The 24,228-nt window shown below is 39.0% G+C and overlaps 1 protein-coding gene across 1 annotated transcript in view; it reads right to left on the reverse strand.

Annotated features, from left to right (window-relative positions):
* The window catches only part of LOC131988528 (serine/threonine-protein phosphatase 2A regulatory subunit B'' subunit alpha-like), a 74,645-nt gene extending 54,354 nt beyond the window's left edge, over positions 1-20,291 (reverse strand). The window contains exon 1 of the mRNA XM_059353661.1: positions 20,107-20,291. The gene's annotated coding sequence lies outside the window, so the exon portion shown is untranslated. The remainder of the gene's footprint in view (positions 1-20,106) is intronic.
* Between the last annotated feature and the right edge of the window lie 3,937 nt (positions 20,292-24,228).

Here is a 24,228-nt window from a genome sequence, read left to right on the forward strand (position 1 = left end):
TTCTATAGCTATATAATACAAAAAAAAAACAATAGGAACCTTGCTCATTTACAGTTGTGTTTAAAATAAATGGAAAAGTGATATAGTGATTGGAGTATTTACTACTTTTGACTGCTATATTTGATTTAGTCCACATTAACAGTCTTATCATAACATGTATTCTCATCAGTCGCAGCTCAAAACCAGATAATTTACTATATTTTATAAAGCGATTAAATTAATATTGAGCAGAATTTAGTTCAGAGTTTTGGTCTGGCCCCCGCAACCTTCGTGGTATTGGTCATGTGGCCCCTTCGAAAATGAATTGCCCACCCTGACTTAGATGAAAGACAGAGAGAGAAAAAAGACAGACAAATGTAAGCATTTGTCATCTCTTCACCTCAAATGTTTGTCTCCGTTTAGAGATTCCTTCTCTTTTTACCGCTTCTGATTTGCAATCCATCATGATCCCTTTCGTCATCATGAGAACAAGACATGACTTATGAGAAAGCAGTCGGACAGCGTGATTAATATGCTGCATGGGCACGCTGCATCCATAGGAGGAGGAGGGCGCATGGAGGGCAACGCTGCTGTTGCACAGAAGCCTATATATAAGTCCTGAGGGTAGAGTAGCCTGCATTCCCCTGATTCAGCCTAAATGATGGATACCTTAGATACTTTCTCTCACTGTCACAGTCTCTCTGCCCTGCCAGAGGCTCCATCTCAACACTCAACTCCTCTCCTCACCTCTTTTGCCCCTTTACACCCACGCGTGCCAGGAAATGTGTCACTTGATCCTCATATTTTTTTTCAGGACGTTAAAGAAACAAATGGAAACAGGGTTGGACTGTTGCATCATGCGGATGGACGGCTTTTTTCATCATCTGATTGTAAAAAAAAATAGGCTTGGAATACAAGTGGATAGTTACAACTTTTTTCATCATCGATTAATCTTAATTATTTGTCTATAAAAATAGCAGAAAATGCCAAATACAGTTTCCTAAATGTTCAGCAGTCCAACTGTCTAAAACCCAAATATAATAAATGCATCATAATATAAAACAAATACAAACCACTATTTTTCCGACTTTTTTCTCAGAAATCTACTACTTTTTTCCACTAGATTTGCCATTTTTTCTCATAAATCTGCAATTTTTTTCTCAGATTTGCCACTTCAAATCTCATAAATCTGCAACTTATTTTCTCGTCGATTTGCAACTTTTTAAACTTTTTAAAAGTGGGGGAAAAGAATGTTTGCTCCAAAAGAAAAAAGACAATTAACTGATTAAAATAATTTATATTCTGCTCTGTCACACATGCAGAATTAATTTAGATTTAGGGCTGAATGACTTGGAAATCTAATTGCGGTTATTTTTGACTGATACTGCAATCGTGATGTAATACAAAATATTGGGGGAATCATCTTTGCATCATAATTCTCATAAAATGATCATGGTGTTTTTTTTGCAAGTATCTGTACCAAACAAGGATTTTTTTCTTAAGTTTGTAGAATCAGATTTGTAGGCCGGGACATCTCAGAATTATATCTTAACACATATTTTGTCTTTAGTAAGTATTGCACGTCCTGTGAATTGAATACTTCACTAATCCATATTGTGACAATAAAATAAATTATGATTAATTGTTTAGATTTTTATCACATATAACCCTGAAAAATGTGACTTCTTATTTTAATAAAAGCAGGGGAGAAAAATGTATATAAACTTGAACTTTTGAACTTTCCTTTTTCTTCTTTTACACCCCAAATATGATTTGCGATGTGATATGGATATGGAATTAAAATGGATTTAAATGTTGATTGTGCAATATAAGTCGTACAATAGTTTTTTTATTCAGTGTATATCAGTTTCCCAAACTGGGGGTGGTGACCCAGATTGGTCATCATGAGATGATTAGCAGGATAAGAAAGGAGCAAAAGAACATATTGTGCTTCACAAAATCACATTTATATTTTTAGTCTTCCCCCTAATATTTGTTTTTTTGGTTCTGAATGTCTGGATAATTTTTTTCCTCTCGAATAAATTCAACTAAAAGGGCACTCAGCTTCAAAATTTAATTGGTTCTCCTTCCTTAGCTCATGCTGCACCATTCTAACAAGCTTCCAACCAAGACAGATAAACAAACAAATTGAACCAAAAACATGTTTTCCTTGGCAGAGTTAATAAAAAATCCATCCTTGGTTAAAGTGGCTGTCCCTGGTAGACAATACTGAGGTGAATAATCAGTTTCTTAGAGGGAAACGGTTATAAAACAGTCTGTTAGGATTGTAAACATACTGCCAAAAAGGGATGAAGGAGGCAAAAAAGGAATCAAGGAAATAAGGGCAGCATTTAGAAAACGCGCTGCAAAGACCACAACACATCACAATAAGAAAAAGTGCTGCAAATAGACCACAACACAACAGAAGTGTTTCCAGAGGACACTTAAAAGTGATGCACACTTATGGACACGCTTGATATTATCATTTACAGTTGAAACAGTTATTTCAAGATTATGATAATTTCACATTATAACGTCATTTCGTGAAATTATCACATTATTTCATGATAATTTCATGTTATAATCACATTACAGTTAAACAAATCAAATAAATGAATGACACATGTGGTCTCTCTCAACAGCACCGAGTTAGCCTTGGTCTTGCTAGCCCGCTAACGCTAGCATGCAATCGATCGTCTAAAGTTAGCATGCTATGATCAGCCGCTAAAGTTATAACGTGAAATTATCATTATCTTGAAATAACGCGATAATATCACAAGCATGTCCAGAAGTGTGCATTGCTTTTAAGTGTCCTCTGCAAACACTTCTGTTGTGTTCTGGTCTATTTGCAGCACTTTTTCTTATTGTGATGTGTTGTGGTCTTTGCAGCGCGTTTTCTAAATGCTGCCCTTGTGTTGTCAAATTGATGAAGATGTTTTCTCAATTTGCATGTGTTTTCTTAAGTTGCAGTTGCTGTGAGCTCTCAGGGCCACTGTAGTATTCCCTGTGTGACTGAAAATACAGATGATGGAGGCATGACAGAGGAGGCTATTTGTTGTGTGTTTTTTGGCTCTGATCCAGGTTTTTAAAGTTCAGCTTTCTTTTTTTTCTTTTTCTTTTTGTGTGTGTGTGTGTGTGTGTGTGTGTGTGTGTGTGTGTGTGTGTGTGCCCGTGTGTGCCCGTGTGTGTGTGTGTGTGTAATTATAAATACAGTATCTGATCCTCAGGGCATGGGAACATAAGCATTAGTGAAAGCATGTGCATGAAAAGTATATGAGGAAATTTTCACCCATCTATAACCATTTAATGTCATTTTCCTGCTGTTTGTGCACAGGCTGCAACTTCTTCCCGTACTTGTGAGCGTGTGCTTGTGTGTGCTGTATGTTTTGGCTCTAAAACTGTGGGAGTGCTTTTATCAACAACAACAAAACCCCGTCCCCGCCCAGGTCCCCGAGGACTTGAACACTAAAAGCCCCAACTGGTTCCCATGAGCGCACGGCCCTCGCAGCCTGTCACTGAATTGTGTTGGTTAGCTTCTATTGTGAAACTGTACACAATGTTGCTACAAATAAACCAGTAAATCACTGTTAATCACAACGTTACCGCTATGAAATTACAGTATAATTACGTGCACGGGCCACATCAATGTAGTCGACATGAAGTTGGTGCTGTCGCTCTGTTTTATGAGATGAATGCTATAAAACTCAGTCTTTAATCAGTACGCAATCAAAAAGTACAGACTGGGAAAGGCAGAGCATGAGGTTGTATTATTATTATAATTGTAGCTAATTTTACCTCGTAGTATGTTGACATTGTAAACACACTGCGACTTCTAAACATGACTAGTTTAGTTGACTGACACTGTGTGTGGCAGGAGATGTAGTTGATAAATCAGATGCATGACCTTCTAATATCTGAGATGTAAATGACTTCATGTATGTGTGACACGTGAAAAGATTAAGAAGAAAAGAAGAAAATGGTAGGAAGAGAAAAAATAAACAGAACAGAAGACGGGATGGAGCCAATTCATTAGCAGATTTACAAATAAAACAAGCACAGATAAGATCCCTGCATTCCAAGGCTTATCGTGTTAATCCATATATTTATCATTGTATAATCAAGAACAGATTGAGTCTCCGCCTGCGGAGCTCCAATAGATTTTCACTGCTAACAAAGACTTTTGTATGATTTATTGTCCATGACAGATGGGAGTATAAACGTTTCCAACACTGAAAGCTGCAGGATGTCAGTATTTGATGCAAAAATACTTATCTAGGGTTAAGTACTTCTTCTAAAAGGTCCTGTATAGTGAGGTGAGCCTGACAGATATATTGTTGACCGATATTATCGGAAGATATTGGCATATCAAAGGCATATCAGTATGGTGTATATGCTGTCTGATATGTGCCATTATGAAAACCTTTTTTACACAATATATAATGCAGAACATGTTGCTTGGCGTGATTAAGAAATGGTGCGATCTATTAATGTCTTTAATTCTTTTATTTTTTAAATAGTCAGCAATTGACACTAACACTGAACAGTAAAGATTTAGCTATTTATTCTTTATCTTCTCAGTTATCATTTAGAGAATTGGCTAACAATGTAAGACATTGTTTGTATAATGTATAATAATGTAAAACAGTGTTACATTTTATTAAATAAAGTTTATTGTGTTTGGAAAAAGTTGCTCTCTGGTTATACCTGCAGAGTGGCAAAAAATCACTGCACAATCCACATAAAAAAGGTCAATTTTCATTCCAGCTCCAAAAAGTATTGTATCGGCCACCATATTGGTTGACTTGACTCAACAATTTCGGTTAATTAATTTCCCCCTCTAAAGTAAGTATCAGCATCCGCCTTATAAAATCCCATATTGGAAATGGCTCTAATGAAAAGTAAAAAAAAAAAAAAGCTTTTTTGTAGACAAAAACTTATAAAAGCATGTTGAGGTGACATATGCATACTGTGGAAGAATCGAAATGCAGTCTTTTAATAAGCTGTCAAGACTTCAGTAAGGTTGTGTTGTCACAACAATACTATATATAGGTAGAAAGGTTCGCTACAGGGCTGTCACAGTATGGGTGTTTTCTCACCCTGTTGAAAATGAAATATTTCTAAAGATCTGTGTTAAAAGGTACAATACAGCTTATTCAATTGATAACTGGGCAGCTTTTCAAGACCAAGTTTCTTCTGTGGTTTCCTATCTGCTGGGAAAGTGGAGGGGGTTAGCTGAGCAGGTTAGCAGCTGAACAGGGCTGTTGTGCTGTTCTAACATTGGCTTCGCTGCAACAGTATCCCTTACAGAAGGTTTGTAATCCAGCCTTTAACTGCAGCGTCTTCTTAGAGACTTTGTCAAATAAATCCATAATGATACATCCAACAGTGAATCTCTTAATTAGCCATTTTTCTGTGTTGAAAACAATCATTGTCTATTTGTTCCTGACTGGGCATGTGTAGAACAGCTTTGATTTTAAATGCATTGACACTGGAATTACAGGAGACTGGCTGTACAAAAAAAGGTCTGTAGCATAATGCAGCTTTGTGGCGTTCTCCGGCTGCAATGATGATGCAGAGACTCAGGGAGTGCAGATGCAGAAGACTCAGGAACTTTTTCAGGAGGACGGCTTAAAGAGAAAGGCGCCAACATTAGAGCATGTAAACGTGTTCTTGTAGAGTATGAACCTGAAAATGCACAAAATATGTCCCCTTTAAGGAAGCACAGATGCAATTTAATAAGTGGATATTGGCGCTAATACCATAAGCAGATCAGGTATTGACCGTGACTTCACCAAGACACATTCAATACAGTTTTTATCTCAGTGTGAATATAAAAGTTACATTCATTTAGTCTCAGCAGGCCATCGAGTCAAACTTTTAGTGCCCGAACTAATGTTAGCGACATAAAAATTATTCCAATGAGAAGCTTTATGGTATGCTTATAAAGTGATGGAGGAAAAGATCCACAGGCCTTGTTGTACTAAACTCCCTCTGTGGTTTTCTCCCTCTCCTGTGACTCAGCAAGCAAACACTGTCTTTAAGCACAGAGAGGGAATCTGCAAAACTGTTCCAATACAGCGGCAACTATAGTAATGGACAGATTACATGCTGTGGTAACTGTCAGCTGCAGTGAGTGTGACACATGGCTGATAACAGATGAAAAGAGGAATCAGTCTGAGTTTAGCTTCTGAAACGTCAACATGACATCGTAAAAAAAAAAAAAGAAAGGCAGCAAAAGAATGAACAAAGCCCAGAAAGCTAGAAAGATGGTGAAAAAAGAAAGAAAGAAAGAAAGAAAGAAAGAAAGGGGGGAAAGAAAGGAAAGGGAGAGTGGAAGAAAGACCAGGTAGATTCAGCGTGCAGGTGATGTGGCCACAGCTGCAGCTGTACAACAAGCTGTCTTTGATTCACTGCAGTTCAAACACATAGCAGGAGAATCACCTCACTGATGAAAGAGCGCCAATGATATCAAACTACCACATCTTAGCAGGCATGGGGCACGCACACACACACACACACACACACACACACACTATACAATAATATACTCTCACTGGAGAAGAATATTCAGAAATAAGTTGTGAGAGCATTAAGATATTTATGCCAGCATTATAAAGGCAAGGGTACAGGTACAGTTTGTCCCCGACACTGTATATGGATAAATATTTTACACACACACACACAAATCCGGAGGTTCAGCTTAGATCACAGTGACTCTGATATTCCCCCCCTGAGGGGCCTCTACCTGGACAGATGATCAGTCAGAGGAAGAAGATACGGGGGAAAAGTGAGGAAGAAAGTGTTGTCAGGGCTGTCTGAAAAGATCAGAGGACAGATGGAGGAGATAAAGCAGACAGAGAGGTAGAGTAAGAAAGAAAAAAGAAAGAAAGCAGGTGAAAAATCTAAATCAGTGAAACCTACCCGTCCTTAGTCCTTCAACGTGTTTAAGGCTGCTTCCAAAACACAAAATTGCTGGGAAGAAGGGAGAAGCTTTGTTTCCATCAAACCGTCAAGGGAATTTTGAGTAAACTCTCAAAATGTCAAAAAAAGAAAGAAAAAAAAACCCTAAAATTCCTCGTTCCCAACAGCTGGGTTTAAGCGAATAAACAGGCATCCGGAATGTTAAAAAAAAAAAAAAAAAAAAAAAAAAAACATCCACAAGGATAAATGGAAAGAGACAAGCTGTTATTGTCTTTTATTGTCAGCAAATATTGCTCATATTTCATCTTTTCATCCAAAAAGTATCAAAAATAAGAGATTTAAATTCTAATGCACATATCAATGTGTCCATACAGCCAGAAAAGGGAAAGTTAAATGCCCCAGCAGCAACAGGTGAGACATTTCTACGAGATCTTCAAAGAGTCTGACAGACGACATTTCAAGTGATTTCTGGGCTGTTGCGCAACAGAGCTGAACCACGCGACCGACCATGCCAAACTCATATAATTTTTAAATTGAATCCACTTAAAAGTCGGAAAACTGTTGTGCATGATTGGTAAGATTTGATCTAAATTGTAGCCTTGCTTTAACTCAGAGACGGGGAAATGTCTCTGATGTCTCTCCAAGACGTCAGAAGAAGAGACAAAGGGAGAAAAAAGACCCTTGTTAGAGGATTTTCTTGGGTCTCAGTGCTCAGCGAGAATCTGCTCTAACTACCAGCTGAAGTTACTCTCATCTGTCTGGTGTTGGTGCATGTCTGTCTACACAGCAGGGATCCAGCACTGTCTGTAACCATGGAAACCACAAGGATGTAGCGCTTAGAAGTGATGGTATATTATATAGATGCCACACACACACACACACACACACACACGGAAAAGCATCTTCCCATGATCAAAGAAAGGGAAAAGCACACAATTGGTGTCCTCAAAAGTCCGCCGGGGCTTCGCTTATGTGGTGGTTTTTTCGTGAAAAGAAACTTTTTTTTCGAAAGGGGGAGCAATTTTAAGTAGTTCTGGTGGAGCCCTGCTTCACATCCACACAGCTAATCCTCCGCTGCTGGCAAAAGAGCAACTCCTCTAGATTTGTTCAAGTTTAATGTGTTGCTCAAGGACAACTTGACCTGTTTACTTAACGCCTGTTTACTTTCCTCACCCAGACTTCCCCTGCCTCTCTCAGCCCAGCAGTCTCCTGGTTATGAGCCATGATGCATCTGCTATAATCACCCCAACATTAAACCTCCTCCCTGGATCTCCAGACCACAAAACAAAACCACCTCCTTTAGCAATTAGCAATCACACCATGTACGTACGTTACGTAAGGTTGAATCTGTTAGAGCCCTCATATTTCCCTCCTTTTTACCATTGGTAAAGCAGAGATACTGTGAAAGTGGGGTGAAAAGACAAAGGTAATATACTGCATTACAGACATGATGAGTCAAGCCCAAATTGTTGTAAGCCTGTGTGGAGAAAGACGGATGATTTGGATTAGATCCACTTAGTTGAGCAGAGGATAGATGATGGGGGAAGAAATAATCTGTCAGAAATCTATACAGATTTACTATATAGTGCACTTTATTTACCCTGTGCCATTTTATTTCTGTGTCTGAACTCTGAGTGTGAGAAGTACAAGTGATGTGGCGATCCAAACGTTAGCCCTTTTCATCCTGCATTTCTGCAAAAGTGCTGCAATGATGCCCTGCCTTCATTGTACATTTTGACATTCATACCGAGTATGCAACGGCATAATAATATTGGCGTCCCCAGTCTGTGAATTCACACTACAATCCAGCATTGTGGAACGAAGTAGAAGAAGACGGTAGTAGCAGGTAACAGCGGCGGCAGTATGTGTACAATAAGCACAGTGGCAGTCACTGAGTGCATTCAAACAATAATGGTGGAATAACTGCATGTCGTGCTGTTTCTCGCTGTAGAGATTCTACCAACTCAAGCAAAATTGCATTTTGCTGAACATTTGATTACTGCTCGACTCAAGTGAGAGGCGTGTTTCTGATTATATGGTTCCTTTCCTATAGGCCGCACAAAGAAAGTATGTGACATATTGCTGCTTTTATTTTTTGTTTTATCTTGCATTTTAGCTATTTTATATATTTTCGGGATTTTATTTATTTTTATGCAATTCGCACCGACTGGTGAGCATGTTTTTTCTAATTTTTTTATTTTTTTGGGGGGGCTTTTTTGATCGCGGCTGATGTTTATTTAACAAGGGACTGTGTGGTGGAGCTTGTTGCAGGAAACTACTGGGGGTAATTCTTTGTCTTTTCTTTGTCTTTTTTTAAACTTTCTTGTAGCTTATGGTTCCAAAGTTGTTTTTCGCCCCTGTCTCATGGCAGCAGGAGGCTGGGATGTATACAATACTCTTTCACTGCCTCACTGGTTACTTGATTGGCCACCACATCGTGACAGTCTCTCCAAAAGTGTCTGTTTCAAATTTACGTTTCTTTGAGTTTTTGCACTACCCCAACTCAAATCAATGGGATAATTCACATTTTTACCACACGGCCAACTTTGGTCTGAGCAGATGTGTGCTAAAGTTTCAGTAAAAAGATGCAGCAGTATTGCATAACCATAAGACATGTTGTATGATATTTCTTCCTTCAGGGGAGTAGAATATTTGTTTCAGAGCTTGAGCATGATGCTTTTAGATTGCTAAGTTACACAAAGTGATACAAATGTGCTGTTAACAGCTTAGTTGTCTAAAAAAAGGTAAAGATTATCGGATTGTATCAGTATTGGCAGATACTCATACCTGAGTTATAGTTATCGGATATAAAAAAGTGGCACCAAGCCATCCCTAAAATAGTACAGTATGTTCTATACAGTGCCCTCAAGCAACAGCAGCTCTAGAAATGAGGGATTACGTTTTTTTTTAAGCGTTGCACTCCTTCAAAAAGCTGCAAACACACATAAAAGCATGCATGTCATGTAAAATATGTAGTATCATAAAATATACCAAATGAGCAGCTACGGGAGAAAAATACAGATCAGATCCACACAAGGTTGCACCGAACTGGAGCACACACACACACACACACACACACACACTCATAGCCACTAGTGGTCAGACTGGCAGGCAGTAGGGAAGCTTGAGTGCGCTGGGATCTGACCAGTTCACCGTACACTGGCTGCCAACAGTCCACCACACACACTAAAACACACACCACTGCATTGTCCAACCACAGCTTCTGAGTGTGTGTGTGTGTGTGTGTGTGTGTGTGTGTGTGTGTGTGTGTGTGCATGCATGTCTGCGTGGGCCTTTGCATACATGCACATGTGAGAGTTTGACCTTGTTTTTGTGCGTTTTCTGCGTATTTATATATACAAGTGTGTATGTGTGTGAGCGACCGTGTCCTCTAAGTGTGTACGTATGGGAGTGGGGAGTTAAAGACACAGTATAAACAATGTAGGGACTCCCTCGGCTTGTGTTTACTGACCGAGATAAAGGCTGTCATTCCTCTCTCACCACCAGCCTACTGTACTTCCTCCTCCGTCCAACCAGAAAAAGGCAGAGATGCACTTAAGCCTTGGCAATGTCACAGCGATCTTATCTTGCCAATAAAGCCTCTTGAATGGATTTAGATTAACTAAGAGAGGGGAAAAACAAGAGAGGGCACACTGGTGCAATGGGGTCATATCCCCCCTGAGAGAGCCTCTTCTTCTTCTCCACACATGTTAATGTACTTACAGCTCTGTAAAACCTTCACTCTGCCCCGAGATGCTGGCTGGCATAACAAACAGGAGCAAAGCCTGAAAATAGTCTCTCCCCCTGTTTCTCATGCTGCACTGGAGGTATTTCCGTGGTAAAGCGAATTCCCAACGTTGGATCAAATAATCTACCCACTTCTCTGTCTTTCCACTTCCCTCTCTCTGTGAGTTTTGCTGGATTACTGTCAGTCTCAGTGTGCCGCCTTTTCCTTCACGTCTCCTCACTGCACTCTCTATTGCTCTATCTCGCAATTTGTCCATATACCCCCCCCTCCCCGTCCCCGTCTGTGGTAGGCAGTGAGACGCATGGTCTACCCACACTGACCAATAAAAAGCAGCCCTTCGCCTCTGTCATTTAGTCAGCCTGTCTGCTATACAGCTCAGGATGTTGCCTCAAACAGCTCAAAAAAAAAGCTCACTGCCTCAAAAACACAGACTGTCTACTTATGATGTCATAAGTTTAGATTCCTCATGACCTTTCCTGCAAGTCGTCCTCCCTTCACGCTTTGCTATCTTTCTAATCTCTTGTTTACCAGCCTTTTTCCCCAAGGAGTTACTTGCACAAATTTACACCTTGAGCAACTGCAACCACAGGCTGACTCTATAAACTCAGAAATGCTATTAAACGCATCCTAATGCAGCACAGGCTTCATTTGCTTTCACTGTGAGTGAACACAACAGAGGAGGGAAGTAATGAAAAGAGCAGGACGAGTAAAAAAAGGAGCATAAAAAGCAGCAATAAAATATTTTTAGCCTCAGACCCATTCATGTCTCGAACCGGGGCCAGGAAGAACCACACTGCCATGACTATGAATGGTACTGTTAGTTAGTTAGTACTTTCTTTCTCTCTTGGCAAGTATCCTGCCACTGGAGGAATGCCTGGTTCAGATTCACATGTGTGTGTATATCTGTGTGTGTGTGCGTGTGTGTGTGTGTGTGTGTGTGTGTGTGTGTGTGTGTGTGTGTGTGTTGGGTCGGGACAAAGAGAGCCAGTGTGGACAACAGAACACAATCAACCACTCAATGGATAGCTATTAACTCATCGCACACAAATGCACACAAACACACACACAAATTCCAGAGTCCACGGACGAGAAGCAGTGACATTCAGACTCAACCGACCAATCAGCACGCTTTCTGCCGCAGCCACAATGGAGCCAGTCAATGAGCAGCAGAGGATGATGGGAGATCTGTGAATCAAAGTGTCCGACTCCTCATCCCTGTCTCACTAATCTCCACCTCCTTTCATTCCCCTCTTCCTCATTTTTTTTCCCAGGGTGGATCTCTCAGTGGTTAAAGGTGGTTAGAAGAGGCCATCGGCCACAGTCCACCTCCCACACACTCGTGTATGAATCACCCCATTGTGGGCTGGGTTTGATTCTCAACACTGATGTGGGTTTTGTTTTGACAACCACATACAACCACCAAGTAAGTTGTTAAGAATTTTCTTTAGGATTATCTCTCCAATCTTTATTTCACAGGTATAATAAATGATAAGTTAAATATGACCTATATCTGTTACTGCACCTACCGTAGCTGAGCATGCACACAATTTTCCTGAACAATTGTCATGTTTTCATGCACTTTTGTAAATGCACATTTAGAAGGATTGCCTTAGAAAAAAAATGGGAAACAGCAAAAACTTCCTCAATTGCACAAAAAAAAGTTTTTACGCACTCTTGTTCTTGTGGTTTTTGCCTTTGTCAAAAAAACACATATGTTCTTATTGCACATATGTTCTCCAATTTACTGCCACTTTAACATCTTTGCACTACTAGTTTTTTAGTTTGGTCTTGGTTGTTTGTTTGTATTTTTATTTTATACTATTTAAAAAAAATCTTTATTCAATTTCATTTTTATTATTCTATTTTTGTTACCTTAATCTGTTTTTACTCTGTACTTGTGCTACTGCAACACATGCATTTCCCTGATCAATACCGGAATATCTTATCTTATCTTAAAAGAGTTGATGCAAGTAAATTTTTCCCCAATCTTGGCAGAGCTCAAGTTCCTGTAAGTCCTGCAAGAAATGTGTTTAAAAAAAAGCCCATTTGATTTCAACCTAATTTAAACTCAAATTCACCTGATAAATCTGATCATCTTACTGCTCATGTTTCTCTCCCGGACTGACTATAGATTTCAGACTCTGGTGAGAACAATTTTATCAGAACTGATAGAAACAAAGGCCTCCAGTATGGACACAAGATCCAGAGGTTGTGATAAACTGGAATTACTCTTTAACTACGTGTAAACTTTGGATGCTGTTCTCGTAAGAAAGCACTTCCTCAATGAGATGTACATGACTTTAACTCTTTAAATGGTTCTCAATATCTGAGTTAAAGTAATCATTTAAATATAAAAGATGATGACATCAGTTTTGCGGTCATTACCCACAACTACTTCAAGGCTGCCTTAGGCTACATCCAAAACTGACAACCTTATCCAACCTTTCCCCTGTAATAGTAGCCAACTTTTATGGGCTGCCACAAACCACAACATGCAGGAATAACAGGTGAACTGCTCGTAACTTAACTTTGAATTCTTTTGAATTTCTCTTTCTTGACTAATCTGTGTCACCCGCTTTGTCTGAATGCAGAGAAAACAAAACACAACTACCATCACTGATGCTGTATTTACTTTCATAGATTTCTTCATTGCAAAAGTGGATTTGTGATATGAAGGTCACCGGGTTGAGTACGTGTTTAACTTTTAGAAAAATCTGTTTTCACTCGACACCTGAAGGCAAAAAAGTCAGCGATGACCAAGCAGAGCATGTAACCTCGGCTTATTGAGATGCAGCTCACTGTGTGACACACACACACACACACACACTTACACACTTCTCACTATCACACTCACACTTTCCCTGTCACGTCTTCATTTTTAGCAGCCGGCAGTGTTACATGGAATACGAGACGACCACCCACACACACACACACACACATACACACTCACACTCACACTCACACACACACATATGCTGCTGGGAAATGTGAATGACTGTGTCACTAAAAGTGCCATGAAGAAGCTAAATACAATAGCGCCTTGTGCTGCACTGATGAGTAACTCAGAGCTGTTTTGTGCATCTGTGTGTGTACATGTGTGCACGTCGGTGTGTGTGCTTGCTTGTGTGTTGCACAACGAAGGGCAGGCGAGCACATGCGGGTGCCGAGAGCCACATAAATCACACTCTGAATCAATTAGAAAGCATAAATGTGAGAAGTCCTACAGCAGTCCGAGGCCTGGTATAGAGTTTAATGCCGGTTTGATTACAGACACGCCACACCCATACAACACACACACACACACACACACACACACACACACACACACACACACAGACAAACACATGCAGACGAAAAGCCAGACACAAACACACACACACACACACACACACACAGTGAGGGTGTGGATGTGATGTAAGTCGTAATTATACATGAAAGTAATCCAAAAATGAAACTTAATTAAAATTTTGTATTCTACTGGATTCTGTCTTCTCTTTATGTGCATCTTTCTTTCTCCGTTAATCTTTTTTATGCCCCCCCTTTCGTAAAACACACACATGCAGACAAAACTCTTAATCACACACAGTGGCTGTCTGACAGACAGTTTAACACAGTAGCAGGGAGTTGTCCTGACTCAACCCAGAAGGTGTGTGTTTGTGTATGTGTGTGTGTGTGTGTGTGTGTGTGTGTGTGTCCGATTTAGTTCAAACACAGTTTCCACCTCTGTTATTTAGCTGTTACATAACGCTGTTTTATTGACTGCACTCCTTTTGTATATTACCTTGCATGTCTGTGCTGGTGTTGCCTTCATAGATTCATCACATCTTTATCTGTTGAATTTATGTTACCAAGGTAGTTTTCTTCTGGGTTTTGATTACAAAACTGTGAAAGAAGGTTGTTTACTACTTGTGTTATATACAGCATTCAGATTCTGGGGCAGGGTGCAGTCAGGAAGGCAGTATCTAGTAGTGCTAAGAATGGTGTCATTTGTAATTACTGGCCAGATGCTCCAAAAACATAGGGGGCATTATTTCACCTTGTGCAGGTATAGCATGATTTACTAACTGTTGTCAAGATTGCATACAGTTATAATGCAATAAACCTTGCAATGTCCTTAAAAAATGTAAAGCAAACTCTGTGAACTAAAACTAAAACCTACACTCGGACTGATACTCTGCTTTTAGGAAACAATTGCAATGGACGGGTCCCCGGGGAGTCTGGCTCCATCCAGGGGGAGATTATTCACTCAGTGGAATGATTGATGATCCAATGATTGATTCATGATTCGAATCTGCTCCGAACTGAAACGGGTTCTTCCTTGGCTCATGCTCCACACGTCAACGTCAAGTTTCATGAAAATTGGTGCCAGTTCTAGTTTTCCTTTAGTTCTGCTGACGGACAAACAAACCTAACCAAAAACATGACCTCACTGGCAAACGTGAATATACAATATCCTAGAGAAGAAGGATAGGTCCAAGGCCCAAAGGTATTCCATTTCAAATTGATGGTATACATCCGGAACTACAGAAGTTGAAAAATGAATTGGAAAAAAAAATTGATCTCCAACTATTTCGATAATCAAGTCAGAAAAAGATTGGTCTATTTTATTTCATAGGCTATTTCCATTTAAGATATTTTTTATTTAAATGTGCACTTTATGGAGCTCAGATTTTTTTTTTTTTTTTTTTTTTTTAAAGGTACTCCTGTTGTTATACAGTACTTATGTTCATTTAAATAAACAGTTTCAATAAAACTTCTTGTGACATGTCATAATTATTTGACTTTGACTGAACATTTGCTCTCACTTTGCAATGAAAATATCAGGATATATATCGTATATCAATATTCAGCCTAAATATATCGGGCTATGACTTTTGGTCCATATCGCCCAGTCCTAGGTGTGGGGACCATGCGGCCTGTACGGTATGTTTTCATGCAGCCTCGTCTCTGATCTTACCATGCTGCAGCTGACTGCATAGTGGCTCATAATCCACAATATCATGTCATCCTGCATGGGAGCGGACATTGGTGAGAAAGACACCTATTGCAGGTTATGTGGACCTAAATCCTTCAAGAAACTTCTTCCATTTCAGTTGTCAAAGTAGTTACAGATTAATCAACTAGTTGATTAAAACATTACTTATTAATTTGTGCAGCTTTAATTCTGACCCTGAATGAAAATAAGATCAGGTACTGGGTAGACATTAATGTTGTCAGTGGAATGAAACAGGGCGTTGTGAGTCTACGTTTTGTGACTCAGTCCGCTGATCCCACCTACATCTGTCTGCACTAAACCCCCACAACCACAGTCATTACTCCATTACATCAGGACACTCCCAATTTATCCCAATGGGATATCGTTGCTAGGCACTTACTGTCCTTCTACACCTATGTGAGAAATGGATAAAACCCAGATTGATATCAAACAGCACACACACACACACACACACACACACACACACACACACACAAGTTGTACACACAAAGCTTAGGAACAACAAGCACCTGTGAAAAGACGCACATCTGTGAGGGACTGCCAGAAACCTTGGCTCAGATAAACACATTTCCAAAACGGACGCAGACTCTGTCGCCCAACCGCCCACCAATCCACCCACCAGCCATCCATTCTAGCAACAGAACCATCAGTCAACTTATTTGGAAGTTAAAACGCATAAAACAACCTCCTCTGCACTGTGTTCATGAAAGTGAGGAAGAGGGGAGAAGAGAAACTGTGACAAGTAGAGTAATGGTTTCAAAAGGCAACGGCTGCATCTATTAAAATTTTCTGTCATTTAAATGGATTCAATTGATGTTAATGCCACTGATGAATTGATAATGATTGGAAAAAGCAGCATCTTTTGATACATTATCACGGTTTTGGTATCAGGAATGACACTCTGGCTCGGGTAAGATGATGAGCACTGAAATCCTTTCATATTCGGAGAAAAAACAACTAATGCTGATCACTGGAGGAAGGAGGATGCACACTGAATGAGTGAATTTACTCATTTTCCCCCTGTTGGCTGAGATAAGTTCACACACAGAGTAGATGTCTGGCCCCAAGCTACTTCAAAATCATGTTTCACAGCATTCTTCTGCATCAGTCCATCCATGAGGGAAGGTGAAAAACACACAATTGTTCCTCTTATGCACACATAATCACATAATGCACACCCATATGTAAATATGTTGGTTGTTGTTTATACTACAGTTTGTTTTAAAAAATGCTTAAATAAAACACATTTGGGTTAAGGCATGGAGTCAAATTATTGCGTCTCATTGAGTTGAAATCATTTGCTGACAGCTTTGCGCCCCCCCCCCCCCCCCCCCCCCCCCCCCCAGTTCAAAAGCCCCCATCCGCACCCCTGATCACACCTCCCACCTCACTACCTTTTTTTTAAACACATAACATTTTTGACCGAGAGGAAGGTGAAAAGCACACTAAACCTTCTGTTTTATTACAGACTGTGTGCTCAATAAGACACTCAAGTAACTCATGATTCTTATAAAAATAATTCAATATGTTAATCCTTTTTATGATTAATTAATCACTATCACGCCTATAAAATGTCAATAAAATTCCTCTCCAAATATACTCTATTATGGGTGCAACCGGCAATTGTTTTCATGATTGATAATCAGCCTTGTGTTTTCTATTAACCAATTCACTTTTTGGTTGAGGAAACATCATAAAACAATAAACTACAATGCCACTCGGAGAACACAGACCTCTGCCAAGGGTGCATTCATGTGATCATCAGATATTTCCAGAGTTGGGAAGCTGTTCTTCCAACTGCGGTGCGTTCATGAGCTTCAAGTTGTAGTGTGGAAACAACACGGATGCTCAACGTGGAATGGAAACAGATCAGATGAGGCATAAAATATGCCCGGCCGCAACTCATGTTTCTGATTAATCTGTCACCACATGAATACAGCACAAATACCTTATCTTGCAATGTTATCAAAAGTGAAAAATAATTTGTGTATCCACCCCGTGGTTCTAATCTGCTCCAAAATGAAATGGGTTTTCCTTTGCTCATGCTGCACAAATCAACCACGTTTCATTAAAATTGGTGTCAGTAGTTTTCCTGCAATCCTGCTGACAGACAAAAAATCGAAATTTGCAAGAGAAGAAGGTGATTGCTTTAAATGCCTTGTTTGTCTCACCCACAGTCCAAAACACAAAGATAATAAATTTACAGATTTAAGGAATAGATTTTGAATTGCAGTAGTTAAAAATGAATGGACAGAAAATAATTAATAGCCAACAAAAATATTTGAGGAAATGATGAAGACTTAATCAATTAATCCAAAAAGATGAGGATGTTGTTAGTTTGCCTTTCCCTGAGTTTAGGTATCAGAATTGGTTTAAGGAGAGAGAAGGCCAGACTGGTGCATCCCTACAATTCACAATGATACAAAACAACGAAAAGAAGCAAATCCTATTAAATGACTCAAACCAGAATATATTAATTTCATGTTCTCATGTGATCTGTTAATCGACTTGTAATATCTGTTTAGTATCCATCATTGATTGTGTTTATGATTATAATGGTGCTGATGGTGTCTGTGTGTGTGTGTGTGTGTGTTAAGAAGGAGTTTGGTGGTTAATGATGGGATGTTTATGCTCTTTCTTTCTCTCTCTCACGCACACATCGCGTGTACACACACACACACACACACACACACACACACACACTTCCACATTCCCCACAGTTCATGCAGAGCGGTCTTTGTGGCCTTCCAAGAGTCAGTGTGTCCAGCCAGGCTCAAGTTACAGCAGACAAGATCCTCTCACTCCTATCACACACACACACACACACACACACACACACACTTTTAAGCATCAGTCATCTGAACAGAGCAGGGAGCAACAACAGAGCTCTGGGTTGTTGCTCCTCTAACGTATCCTTCTCTGACTCATTCCTGCCATACCTCACCTTCTATAAGAAGACAAAAGAAATACAGCAGAAAGACGAAGAGCTGTCAGGTCCTACGTTACATTCAAACCAGCATCTATAGTGATGATTTGTGACCCATTGTACTCAACGAGATGTATACAAAAAAACAACACCTGTATAACTGTCTAAACCAAAAATAAATAGGTAACACAACAAAGAAAAACACATATTCACACACACACTGATTTAACTGTGCCTGAAGCTTATACAGAAACAGATGCACGTAAAGGAGATTTATAATCGGTGTCACCATCAAGGAGAAGGACGCGGTCTAACTTGAGAGCACCACGTCACAGTTGCTATAGTCCTTCTGTTCATGTAGCTTTGAAATAAAGTGGATTTCAGGCTAATAAGCTACAGCGGCTCTGCACAGCATGAAATCAAAGCACTGGAAGGTCATAAATGGGTCATAATTAAAGACAAAAAGGCAATAAGCTGACTGAAGATGTGCTCAAAGCATGTGTGTGCATGGGTTTGTGTGTGTGTGTCGCATCTATTCTAGGAGAATTCCAGAGGGGAGACCCTGTGACTGACCCCCACCTCACAGGATCTGACAGGATATCACCACACGAGCACACACACACACACACATATAGTTATATATATGCACATTCACATAGAAACAAACAAATGAGGGGTGTGTCGAAGGACATACACACACTTGCTTGAAGAGGAGACATAAAAGTGATAAATGGCGAGCACCACATGTGTGTTTGCAAGCTCGACACACCTAAGTTGACTTTATTCTCCTGTTTTTTAAATGTCATTATATGCATCATGTTAAGCACTTTCCCTCCTTATTTAAAAGGTGCTTTAGAAATAACCTAATTCAATGTATTAGTGGTACTTCAACTAAACTGTGCTTCAAAGTCAAATATCAAGCTCTTAGACAGATTAATAGGATACTACTTTGCCATTTACACCAAAAATATTGTTTCATACCCTCCTCAAATTAAAAATCTGCTTTTAAAAAGTGGGCAAAATCAGTTTGGGTTAGACAATTCTGCTTTTCTCTGCTTAGTATCAAAACACAGTTCACTTCTGCAACATTCTCTGGTCTGTATCTTGAAACCAAAAAACAACACGACTAAACTTTTTTACCAATGGCACTTAAGTTTGCGCAAACAAATTGAAGTTACCTGTGCGTACTTCAGGACCAGCTTTTTTAATAAGGAAAAATAAGACTCGACACACATGAGGTATGACTGGTTGCCCCCTTCATTGAACCGCTACAATCTGCGCCTCCAATCTTTAAACTTCCTGTGACACAACAAGAGGATCCCCCCTCTAATGTGAAATAGCACGCGCGCGCGCAGACACACGCACACATACGCGCGCGCAAACAGAAATACTTTAATAAACACGCCCTAGTTATCAAAAACCCAGCAGCTGGCGATGTAGGCGATGTCCCTACAACGCCAGGAGGCAGCGGAGGAAACGCGTTAAAGTTTCTAAACAGAGCGAAGAGAAAACACTCATTTTGACACCATCTCTTACCTTTTTCCTCCCCCCTCCTTCACTGCTCCTTCAGCCGTCTCCAAACTCTGTCACGACGAGGCTCGCCGCAGACTGCGAAATCTAACAGACGCTCTTATTCGGTAACCGGGGAGCAGCGAAGAGAGTACGGACGTTTTGCTCCAACATGCGGCGAATCCGTGTGTGTGAATGTGTATGTGTGGGAATATGTGTGTGTGTGACAGCTCACGGAGAGAATGAGCAGCGAGAGGAGAACCGGGGAACTTAGGGGGAGTTCCCGTTAACAGGCAGGCGGGGCGGGGGCTCGAGCAGAGTGACAGGCTGGCCAGTTTTTAGGTTCTCAGCTCATTTTTGTAGTATTTATTCGGATTGTCTAGAAAAGATACATGTCTCGATAGCTATTTAACAAAAAAAAACAAGCTAAATTTGGATAGTTGTTTACAATTTCCTGGAGGTTAATGACATTCAAATGATGGATAAAGGATTTGTAATTATCTGATTGCTAATAGGGCGGCTTTAAAATTATATAAATTATTATTACTATTATTATTATTGTTGTTGTGTTGTTGTTGTTGTTGTTTTATTGTAGTCGTAGTAGTAATATTATTTCATTCATGAATATTTTTATTTTTTTCTCTCTTATTCCTACCTAAACTTTCTAACTTCTTGCATTATTAATGATGGAGGATTTAATTATCTGACCGCTATTAGGCTGCTTTTTAAAAATGATCATTATTATTGTTATTATTATTATTATTATTATTATTATTTTAGTAGTAGTAGTAATATTATCTCATTTATGATTTTTTTCTCCCTTATTCCTACCTAAACTTCAAACTTGTTGCATTATTAATGATTGATGAAGGATGTAATTATCTGATTGCTAATAGGGCTGCTTTTTAAAAACTATTATTATTATTATTATTATTATTATTATTATTATTATTATTATTGATGATGATGTTATTATTTTTATTTTAGTAGTAGTAATGTTATTTAGTTTATGAATTTATTTTTTTTCGCCCTTATTCCTTCTTCTATGTGTTAATTACAATACAATTACAATTACAGGCGAAGTACAATTACAAATACAATTAATTACAATATTGTAAATGAAGACAATAAAGAGTTGTTGCATAAAAAATTATATTCAGTATGTTTTGGCACAGGGTTACACGGTGTACGGTGGTGTAGTGGTTAGCGCTCTCGCCTCACAGCTAGAGGGTCCCCGGTTCGCCTCCCGCCTGCAGCTCTTCTGTGTGGAGTTTGCATGTTCTCCCCGTGTCAGCGTGGATTCTCACTGGGTTCTCTGGCTTCCTCCCACAGTCCAAAAACATGCACTTAGGTTTAATTGGTGACTCTAAATTGCCCATAGGTGTGAATGAGAGTGTGATTGTCTGTCTCTATGTGTTAGCCCTGCGATAGTCTGGCGACCTGTCTAGGGTACCCCGCCTCTCGCCCAATGTCAGCCCCCGCGACCCGATTGCGGATAAGCGGTTAATGGTAATGAATGAATATTTTAGTACAAAAGATGAAAATGTTTACTGTATATGTTGCTATATAGTTACTTATAATGTTAATGTAAAATTTGTCCAAATGTACTTGGATGGAACTAACCGAAACCCAAACAAGTCTATTTTAATATAATAGAAATCTAAGAGAAACCAGCACTTATATTCACATATGAGATGCTGAAACAAGTGAATTTTGGTCATTTTTGCTTAAACAAAATTGTTGCAGAATTAGTGTTTAATTTGTATTTCCACATGGATGCCTCAATACACAGAAGAGCTGACTTGATTTGAAGGGGTCACACAGAGATTCAGAAGCAACAAATGGTTAATACACCACCATAAAGCATATGTTATTATGAATGTTCTTCATTCAATCATATGATGATTACACTTAGAATTCAAAAGACTGCATGTGTACTGCTGTGACTACAGACGTACCTATAAAGATATGAACATCAGAAATCATGATGATTGAGACCCTATTTTCTGCATTAATTAACTAATGAATGAGATAGCCCTACTATTAATCCTTGTACAGTTATGGGTTCATTAAGTGCATCAATTAATTAATGCTTTCACGCATTAAGACATTCATGAAATCATGGTAACCATGTACCCCTACCATAAAGTGTGACCAACTAAACTACACTTTAGAGCTATGTAACATTTCAATACCAATGTTGATGTATTTTTTACTTACTTACTTACACTCCAGAAGGAATAGTTTTTCCTTGCACCTCTTTTCTTCTTTAACAAACTTACCCAAAGTTATCCAATCCATCAGTGTAAAGTGGCCTTACAAGAACTGCCTGCATTTCTAAAAAGTAAAAAATAAGATAAATTTCTTGTTTGAATCAGTAAACACAACACTTAGAGGTAGCAGTATGTATTGTGCTGGTCTACTTAAGGTCCCAAAAACCCAGATCAAGAATTGTTCACCATATTCTAATTAATATTACCATTGCAAAGAAAAAGACAAATACATGTGTCTGGTTTCTTAATACAACAACATTTGATAGAAACTTTACTTGACTCTGAAGTAAAAGTAAACGTCCAGCATTCAAAACTTTCTAAAATAAAAGTACAAAAGTATCAGTATCAAAATGTACTTATAGTATCAAAAGTAAAATTACTCATTATGCAGAATGAACCCACTCAGATTGTTTTATATATTCCAAATATATAATTGGATTATTATTATTGATGCATTTATGTAAGCAGCATTTAATTTTATCAAGATACTTCTCGTTTTAACTACTAAATATACTGTTTACTTTATAGCATTTAGTAAATCACTTTTAAATGTTTTATGTTAAATCTCGGCCTGTAAAGTAGTTGTAAGCTTGGTATTGGAGTGAAAAGTGCAATATTTGCCTCTAAATGTAGTGGAGTAAAAGTATAAAGTTACATCAAATGGAAATACTCAAGTAAAGTACAAGTACCTCAAATTATACTTAAGTACAGTACTTGAGTAAATGTACTTAGTTACTTTCCATCAGTGTATATACCGACATGAAAATTATATTTCTGTCTTATGGTTTAAGCCTGAAGTGTTTAAAAGGGCCAAAAAGTGTTTACCCAAGCTGTGTTAAATGGGAGAAAATTGCCTTCATGGCATTCTGGCAAAAAGTCAGTTGATTTAGTATTGAGACCAACAGCTGTGATTACAGATGGGTCAGAGGGTTAAGTACAGGAGTAACACCCTAAAGACTGAAGTTCAAGGCAAACATGGTGCAGAGTGTTATTGGACTTTGGTGTATTACCTTAATGACATATTTCCACATTGCTAGAACGTCCACGCAGGACGTCTATCTGGTGATGAGGTAATGTCACAGATGTCTGCACGACTTTTATTTTGAAACCATCACATGATGTCCTGATCTGACACCAAAACATCATTAGACAACTCAATTTTTCCTGGGATAGATCATGAAAATTAGTGTATAACTTTTTGTAAGATATCATATAAAACCGTTATATGTAGGCTGTTTAATTTCACTTTCACTGTGAGATTATGCATGAAAATGTCAATAATGACAGTTATTCAGTTTTACACTAAATCTGCAACAAAACATTTTCTCATTTTGATACCTGAGCTCTATAATGTGCAGCTTTCAGTCGTGCATGATCTTAATGTTTAAACACCCTACAGTCTTAAGTGTGTAATATTTATGCCTTGGGCTTCTTTCAATGATCAATGAATTATGAATTATAAAAGGGGGATGCAGTGTTCACATCAGGCAGCAGGTATAGTTTAACCACACAACTTATTTGGTGAAGTGCAAGATTTCTGTGCTCAAAATCTGTGTTTCTATGGAGACCAGGCAGTCGACTAACAGCATGGACTGCAGATCATGGTACAGTTTTATAAATGTAGACGAAAATTGTTTTTAATTTAGACAAGTGGCTGGCAGCAACAGTGAATTCAGGTGAAGAACCTTGCCTCTACTGCTGTTTTTTTGTTATTCTTCTTTAGAGAAAGTGATGAAAATCTGCTCTGAAGAGACCCTTTTCACACAAGCATGGCCTCTGCTATTATATCCACATGTTCAAAAAGGAGTTGATGGGACTCCTGTGTCCTCTATCAATGTTATGAGAGGTGGCGAGGACGTCGGCGCCGCTTGATCGT

This window comes from Centropristis striata, chromosome 16 (assembly GCF_030273125.1).
Source record: "Centropristis striata isolate RG_2023a ecotype Rhode Island chromosome 16, C.striata_1.0, whole genome shotgun sequence".
Taxonomy (NCBI): Eukaryota; Metazoa; Chordata; class Actinopteri; order Perciformes; family Serranidae; genus Centropristis; species Centropristis striata.